Here is an 8,452-nt window from a genome sequence, read left to right on the forward strand (position 1 = left end):
GGAAGAGCGCAAAACAAGACGCCGTCACCTTGTCCACCATTGAATCTGAATACATCGCCGCTTCCCTGGCAGCTCAAGAAGCTACATGGATTAGACAGTTCATTGCCGATCTAGGAGTGGTCCGTACCATTCAGGACCCTCTAGAAATCTTTTGTGACAACGAGGGTGCGATTGCTCAAATCAAGGAACCTCGTGCACATCAAAAGACTAGACACATTGAGCAGAGGTTCAACTATATAAGGGATGAAGTTGAAAAAGGAAAGATATGTATTCGGAAAGTTCACACTGATCCAAACATTGCGGACCCACTCAAGAAACTCCTTGAAAGGCCGAAGCATGAGGGTCATATTTGCGCCTTAGGACTTCGATATTATAGTGATTGGATATGATCAGAATTTTGTATTTGAATATTGGAACAATTTTATTTTAACTCAATCATATGGTTTTCGTTATGGTCATGTTCTTGAGTTATGTTCCATTTTAGTATGTTTAAATCCATGAATAATTTTAATTATTCTGAAATGTCCGTAGTCGATCATAGTTGTGGGAACAAATATGAAGCTAAGACTATTATGAACTTGGATTGGTAGATATTCATGAGGTATTTATATAGCAAAGGGTTTTCTGCCAAGGTTCATAGATATTTATGGGATAATTATTGGACTGACCCGCCCTCAACATTACTACATGGAATCCTTGTGATTTATGATCATAAGTAAATTTGAGTAAAGGCGAACATCATAGTATCCTACGAGCTGAGATACATATAGGGTCTTGATATTAACCAACTATTATTCTTTGACTTAGTTCTTCGTTGCTCTGAAATATGTCAGTACATAAGGCTAAGCTCAAGAGTAACATAAGGCGATAGTGAGAGATGTATGTAGTCAATAGGGGATTTGTCCCTCTTATTCGTTGAGAGTTAAATGTCTAAGGCCTGATAAGTTAAATCAACAGAGAATGATCATTCTGTGTCTCTGGATTTAACATGACATTTGAGACAAAAGGATAAATGATAGTTTCACCTAAATCATTTCAAGTATGGGACTTGAAAGGGATGATGTTATTGAATGGCACTTCGTCATGCGTATTAGGGATAGTAAACCGTTGTTAGGCGGTATTTGCTATTTGCATCAATCTTCTATGTATCTTGTGCAAGTGGGAGATTGTTGGAGTTAATCTGCCCAAGACACATATTAGAGTTGATGTGACTAGTACATATTGATCCAAGTCGGGTCATACCCAATAACAATCTAGACAAACGCATGATATTTATTATTAGATATGATCTAAGTAATAATTATCAACACTTATATATTTGGAAATAGGTTTTCTAAATATTTGCATTAGTGTGTTAAATAAATTATATGGATAATTTATGTTTAAGAGAAATATTATTTATTTGGATAAATAATAAAATGTATAATGAAAAAATAAACAATTTGGAGTTTTGGTTTTGGGGGGGGGGGGGGGGAACCCCTTGGCCCCTCTTACCCTCTCTCTCTCTCTCTTGTTTATCTTTTCAAGAAATGCATGCATCCTTAGTGGTAGATTGGAATCTTGGTTCTTACATACTACATTTTTTTTCTCTTACACACACATAAGACACTCTCTCTTTCTCTTTTTCTCCTCTCGGCCGAGAAAAACAAATGAAGAACAAGAAGAGTTCTAGTAAGTGTAAGATCCCTAGAAACTTGGTGTTTGTTGATTAGCTTGTCGGGTATACAAGCTTGAGGATTCCTTTCCTTGGATTCTAGCCGTTCATAACCTTCATCCCTTTCGGTTTTCTTGACTTGAAGGTATGTGTGTTAAACACCCTATGGTTGTGTTCTTGATAGCTTGATAATCGTATATGGATCCTGGATTGGGTTTAACATAAATCGGTGTATGTGTAATGGTTAACAAGATTTTAAACTTATATTTTCTGATGCGTTTTCCTTAACAAATTGGTTGTTTTGGACTTTGATAATCTCGCTAAAACCCAACATGGTGCAAATATTTTCTTTACAGTTTACGCTTCCGCATTTTTACTTAAGAATTGTACGTCTTGGTTGTTTTTGAAAACTTATCTATGGTGTTTGATATAATTAATGATTCCGATCCTGTTAGTTCACACCCTCTGACGGTAAAACTCCGTTAGTGGATTTTGAGGGTGTGACTGATTAGAATCAGAGCCATTGGTTATAACAAACTAGAGTATCATTCATACTAGACTATAACTGCAACGACCCATTAGTTTTGATCTTACGCTCTGGATATATATATATATATATGTATATATATATATATATATATATATATATATATATATAAATATAATATATTTAACTATTCGTTTTCTTTATCTCTTTTCCTCATTCACTCATACGCGCGCAAACCATACACGACCTATTCTGTAGGGATGTCATCACCATCATCATCATCTGACCCGGTGTCCCACGCCCTAGGAATGGAACCACAGCTTCCCAACCCATCACCACCTTGAGCAGGCCCAGCACTAGTAGCCCCCATACCGAAGAGGCACTGTCCATCGAGCGGTTTGTTTACCATGAGCTAGTTTCCCCACTACCCCTCCAGGGCTGTACTATGTCCTTCAACACACTACCACCCCTAACCCTACCGATGGAACGCTCTTTCGCAACTCTCGCCTCCTATTTAGAGCGTGAAGTTGACATCATGCGCTCGACGAGAGCGAATGTTACTGGATTGATAGGGGATGGAGCACAGGCTAGGAAGAAGATTTACTACCAGACTGAAGCCATGAAGGAAGTTTAGGATGCTCATGTTCAACTAATGAAGCTAGTGATCAAATGCAATCAGAGATGATAGACTTGTAGGATGAAGTTAGAGACGCAAGAGCCATGCAGCAGTAGCTCTAGCTCGTTGTGAGACACTAGAGGCGCGAATTGCCCCGAACGCAGCAGAACCGAAAAACGAACCTGAAGAACAACCAGAGGAAGAGCCGGCTGAGGAGGAGGCACACTCGGACGTGTCCTCTGACGATGAAATCACAGGATGATAACACCTAGATTGAGGGGTTGTCTCCATCCAAGCTTATATTTTCTATAATTTTAAGGATTGATTTTAAATACTTTGTAGCGGATACATTGGTTTTAATCAAGAATTATTATTTGGATTATTATATGGTTGCGATGCAATGTTTTTGTTTCTTTTCTTTTCTTTTCTTTTCTTTCCTACCTTTTATTACATGTATGGGGTGTTGCATATGATACCGGGAGTTCGTGTCTAACATTTTATGCGGTGATTTTAGGAGATGTCTGGAAGAAACGCTGGACGTGGTCGCGGTAACATCAACATGACCGAGAAGAACTCCAAGCCCTACTGAATTACCATGCGGAAACAGTTTTGGCTACGCATGTTCAAAATCAAGAAGGAGCCTGTACCATCAAGAATTACCTGGACTGTAAACCCAATTCGTTTAAGGGCACTGATGGAGCCATAGGTTTCCTGCGTTGGGCCGAGAAGGCAGAGTCAGCCTTTGAGATGTGCAACTGTCCACCAGCCAGCAGAGTCAAGTTTGCTGCTGGAACACTAAGATTTAGCCCTCACCTTGTGGAATTCAAATGAGCAAATACTTGTATTGGAGTTGCCGCATGCTATGAATTGGGAAAAAACTCAAGAATATGATGCGGGAAGAGTACTGTCCTAGAGACGATATCTCAAAGTTGGAGTCAGAATTATAGTCTTTGAAGATGGTGGGCTCTGAAATTGAAGCCAACACTACCCGTTCTCATGAACTGGCGGTGATGTGCCCGCGGATGGTAGACCCGCCAAATAAGGGGATTGAGATGTATATCGATGGTTTGGTGCCCTAGATTCAGGGTATGGTGACGTCTTCCAAACCGACCATTCTTTAGCAAGCGATCCGAATTGCCCACAAGCTAACGGATCAAGCAGTGGCACAAGGTGCGTTACCACCTAGAGGTTCCACCTCTAAAACCCTTGACAACTCGAGTAACGATAACAACAACAACAACTCTGGTAATGGAAAGAGGAATTTTGACAACACGAGGTCCTCATCATCGAACCCCCCACAACAACAACACCACCGTAAACCCGAACTCACTCGTAACTTCAATAATCAGGGTTTCAACAACAACGGTGGCGGACATGGTCCAAGTAACTATGATGGAAAGTACCCAAAGTGCAACAAGTGTAAGTATCACCATGTTGGCCCATGCGACCGTATGAAATCTCTGCGATGCGGTAAATTGGGTCATCAGGCCAAGGACCGTAGAGGAGAACTCGCGGGAAAGGGCGCTCCTAAACAGCTTGCAACTACAAAAGGGTGCTTTGAGTGTGGCTAAGAGGGTCATTTCAGGAAGGACTGTCCTAAACTGAAACAAAATGAGAGCAACAGAGGCAATAGCAATAACGGAGGCGGTAGTAAGGGTAGAGCCTTTGTCACTGGATAGGGCCAGGCCCGCAGCGATACGAACGTGGTTACCGGTAAGTTTCCTGTGAACGACTATTTTGCTTCTATTTTTTGACACTGGAGCTTATAGGAGTTTTATGTCGAAAGCCTTTAGTAAATTGTTAGACTTAACTCCGACACCGTTAGATGCTAAGTTTCCTGTTGAATTGGCCGACGGTAAGTCTATAGAAACAACACATGTCCTAGCGGGATGTAAGTTGAAACTGTCTGTTCATACCTTTGATATCGACCTCATACCCTTTACACTTGGTAGTTTCGACGTTGTTGTCAGCATGGACTGGCTATCCGAGAATAGAGCTGATATTATATACCATGACAAGATTGTTCATATCACTACTCCTTCCGGCGAAGTCATCTCAATACAGGACGAGAGAAACGGCATGACTACTAGCATCATCACACTTATGAAGGCGCATAAATATTTGAGAAAGGGTCATCCGGAGATTTTAGCTCATGTTATCGAGAAACCCGCGGTGGAGAAGCGGATCGAAGATATACTGATTGTGCGAGATTTTCCAGAAATCATCCCAGAAGATTTGCCAGTACTCCCACCCATTCGACAAGTCGAGTTCCATATCGACTTAGCCCCCGGTGTGGCACCCATAGCACGAGCCCCGTATCGACTTGCACCAACGGAGCTTCAGGAGTTGTCCACTCAATTACAGGATTTGTTGGATAAAGGTTTCATCAGACCCAGCTCCTCACCACGGGGAGCCCCTTTCCTATTTGTTCGAAACAAAGACGGGACTTTCCACATGTGCATCGACTACCGGGAGTTGAACAAGGTGACAGTCAAGAACTGTTATCCCCTACCCCGAGTTGATGATCTTTTCGACCAGCTTCAAGGATCGAGTCACTACTCGAAGATCGATCTGAGATCTGGTTGCCATTAATTAAGAGTACGCGAAGAAGACATTTCAAAGACAGCATTCAGAACTCGGTACGGTCACTATGAGTTTTCGGTTATGCCCTTTCGCTTAACCAATGCACCAACCGTATTCATGGACCTCATGAACAGAGTATGCAAGGCGTACCTAGACAAGTTTTTTATTGTTTTCATTAACGATATCCTCGTCTACTCCAAGATAAGACCGACCATAAAGAACACATGGGGTTAATCCTGGAATTGCTAAAGAAGGAACAATTGTACGCTAAGCTTTCTAAATGTGAATTTTGGCTTCGCAAGGTTCACTTCGTAGGACATGTGATCAATGAGAGTGGTATCCATGTTGATCCAGGCAACGTAGAGGCCATCAAAAACTGGAAAGTACCGAAGACTCCGACAAAGGTGCGACAATTCCTAGGACTGGCAGGCTACTACCGACGTTTCATCGAGTGATTTTCAAAGATTGCTCAACCCCTCACCGCACTGACACACAAAGGTACTAAGTACAATTGGGGTGACGCGCCGGAGTCTGCCTTTTAACTTTTGAAAACAAAAATCTATAGCGCGCCTATCCTAGCCCTCCTCGAGGGAACGGAGAATTTTGCAGTACATTGTGATGCATCGATACAGGGTCTCGGCTGCGTGCTTATGCAACTTGAGAAGGTTATAGCCTATGCCTCTCGACAACTACGGGTACACGAGAAGAACTATAAGACCCATGACTTGGAACTCAGAGCTGTGGTGTTTGCCCTTAAGATATGGAGACATTACTTGTACGGTACCAATTTCACCATTTACACCGACCACAAGAGTCTCCAACATATCTACGATCAAAGGAGTTGAACATGCGACAACATCGTTGGGTCGAGCTACTAAAGAATTATGATTGTGACATCAAATACCACCCGGGCAAGGCCTATGTGGTGGCTGATGCTCTTAGCAGAAAGGAAACTCTTAAGCCTAGACGGGTGCGAGCATTACAACTCACGATAGAAGCCAATCTACCTGATCAGATTCGTGATGCTCAACTGGAAGCTTTGAATAACGAAAACCTCCCATTAGAATTCATGCGGGGCATGGATAAGAAACTTGAAACCAAATCAAACGGGGTCTGATATCTCGAAAACCGGATTTGGGTCCCTCAATACCGAGACTTGAGAAATCTGGCGATGGATGAGGCACACAAGTCCCGATATTTCATTCACCCTGGCTCAGAAAAAATGTACCATGATCTAAAGGTACTTTACTGGTGGCCAAACATGGAAGCAAACATTTCCAACTACGTGAGCAAATGTTTGACTTGTGCAAGAGTCAAAGTGGAATATGAGAAACCATCTGAACTGCTATAGCAACCGGAAATCCCAACGTGGAAATGGGAACAAATTTCCATGGACTTCATCACAGGATTACCCAAAACACCGACGGGATGCGATACCATCTGGGTGATCATTGACCAGCTGACTAAGTCTGCGCTTTTTCCGGTGATCAAGGAATCAGACAAAATGGAAAGACTGACTCGCATCTACATGAATGAAGTAGTGTCTTGACACGGAGTGCCTGTCATAATCATATCCGATCGAGATTCCCGTTTCACTTCACACATTAGGAACTCACTACTGAATGCACTAGGCACCCGCCTCGATATAAGCACAGCATACCATCCTCAAACGGATAGGCAAAGTGAACGCACCAATTAAATCTTGGAAGACATGTTGCGTGCATGCGTATTGGATTTCGGAAACAGTTAGGAACCCCACTTGCCCTTGGTAGAGTTTTCGTATAATAACAGCTACCACGCCAGTATTAAAGCAGCGGCGTTTGAAGCGTTGTACGGATGAAAGTGTCGATCGCCTCTTTGCTGGGCAAAAGTAGGTGATAGCCAAATCACTGACTCAGAATTAGTGCTTGAAACCTCAGAAAAGATTGTCAAAATACGGAATCGCATGGCAGCAGCACGGGATCGCTAAAAGAGTTACGCCGACAAGCACCGAAAACCTCTGGAATTCCAAGTGGAAGACATGTTTTACTAAAAGTCTCACCTTGGAAAGGTGTAGTTCTCTTTCGAAAGCGAAACAAACTCAATCCACGATACGTTGGCCCAAACCGGATAACTGAACACATCGGCCCGGTAGCGTACCGACTGGAATTACCAGCAGAACTCAGTGGCGTACATAACGTTTTCCATGTATCCCACTTGAAGAAATGCATTTCCGACGAAACACTAGCAGTTCCTTTGGGCGAATTACAAGTTGATGAACAGTTATGCTTCATCGAAGAACCAATCGAAGTCTTGGATTGGGAGACCAAAGCACTCAAATATAGCAAGATTCCCATCGTTAAAGTTCGTTGGAACTCAAGACGTGGACCACAGTTCACGTGGGAACGCGAGGATCAAATGATGAAAAAGTATCCTCGCCTTTTCAAAGGGTTGACCAAGCACCAAAAACCGTGAAGGTCGACAAACCGTCAGAAAACACCGGAGGCAGCCATCACGACGTGACACAAATTTTCGGGACGAAAATTCTTTCAACATGGGAATGATGTGACACTCGTCAATTTCAGATTAACTCCGTTAATCCGAACTCCGTTAGTTCAAACGCAAGATCACACGAACTATATCATTCTAGTTAATGCATTTCAAATTGCATTTGATTAGAGTTAAATGACACATGACAATCATTACATAAGTAGTATTTCGGAGTTTCACAGAATTACACACGAGTCGACTCAAACCGTTGGTGAACAAATAATAAATAATATAAACAAGTACTTGATATAAATACGCATTATGATTATATATGACTATGTGCTTGCATTGTGTAACATTATTTCATGAATAAAATAAACTACTTGTGCTAGAATTAAACTAATTAGAGTTGAGGGTGCAAAGTGTAACACGTATTATAAGTAATAATATATAAGCATATTATTAACACAAAACCCTAACTCTCTCCTTCTCCCTCTCCCTCTTGCGATCGGCAGCCCCCTCCCCCTCCCCCTTGGATTGACCGAACAACAAAACACACACACATACACTACATAAACCCTAAATGCTAAATATTAACTAGCTTAATTAAAGGGTTCAAGTATTAACTAGGTAACTAAACACT

The sequence above is a fragment of the Bidens hawaiensis genome, unplaced genomic scaffold, assembly GCF_021521415.1.
Source record: "Bidens hawaiensis isolate Kalapana, Puna unplaced genomic scaffold, B.hawaiensis_p1.1 tig00003822_1, whole genome shotgun sequence".
Taxonomy (NCBI): Eukaryota; Viridiplantae; Streptophyta; class Magnoliopsida; order Asterales; family Asteraceae; genus Bidens; species Bidens hawaiensis.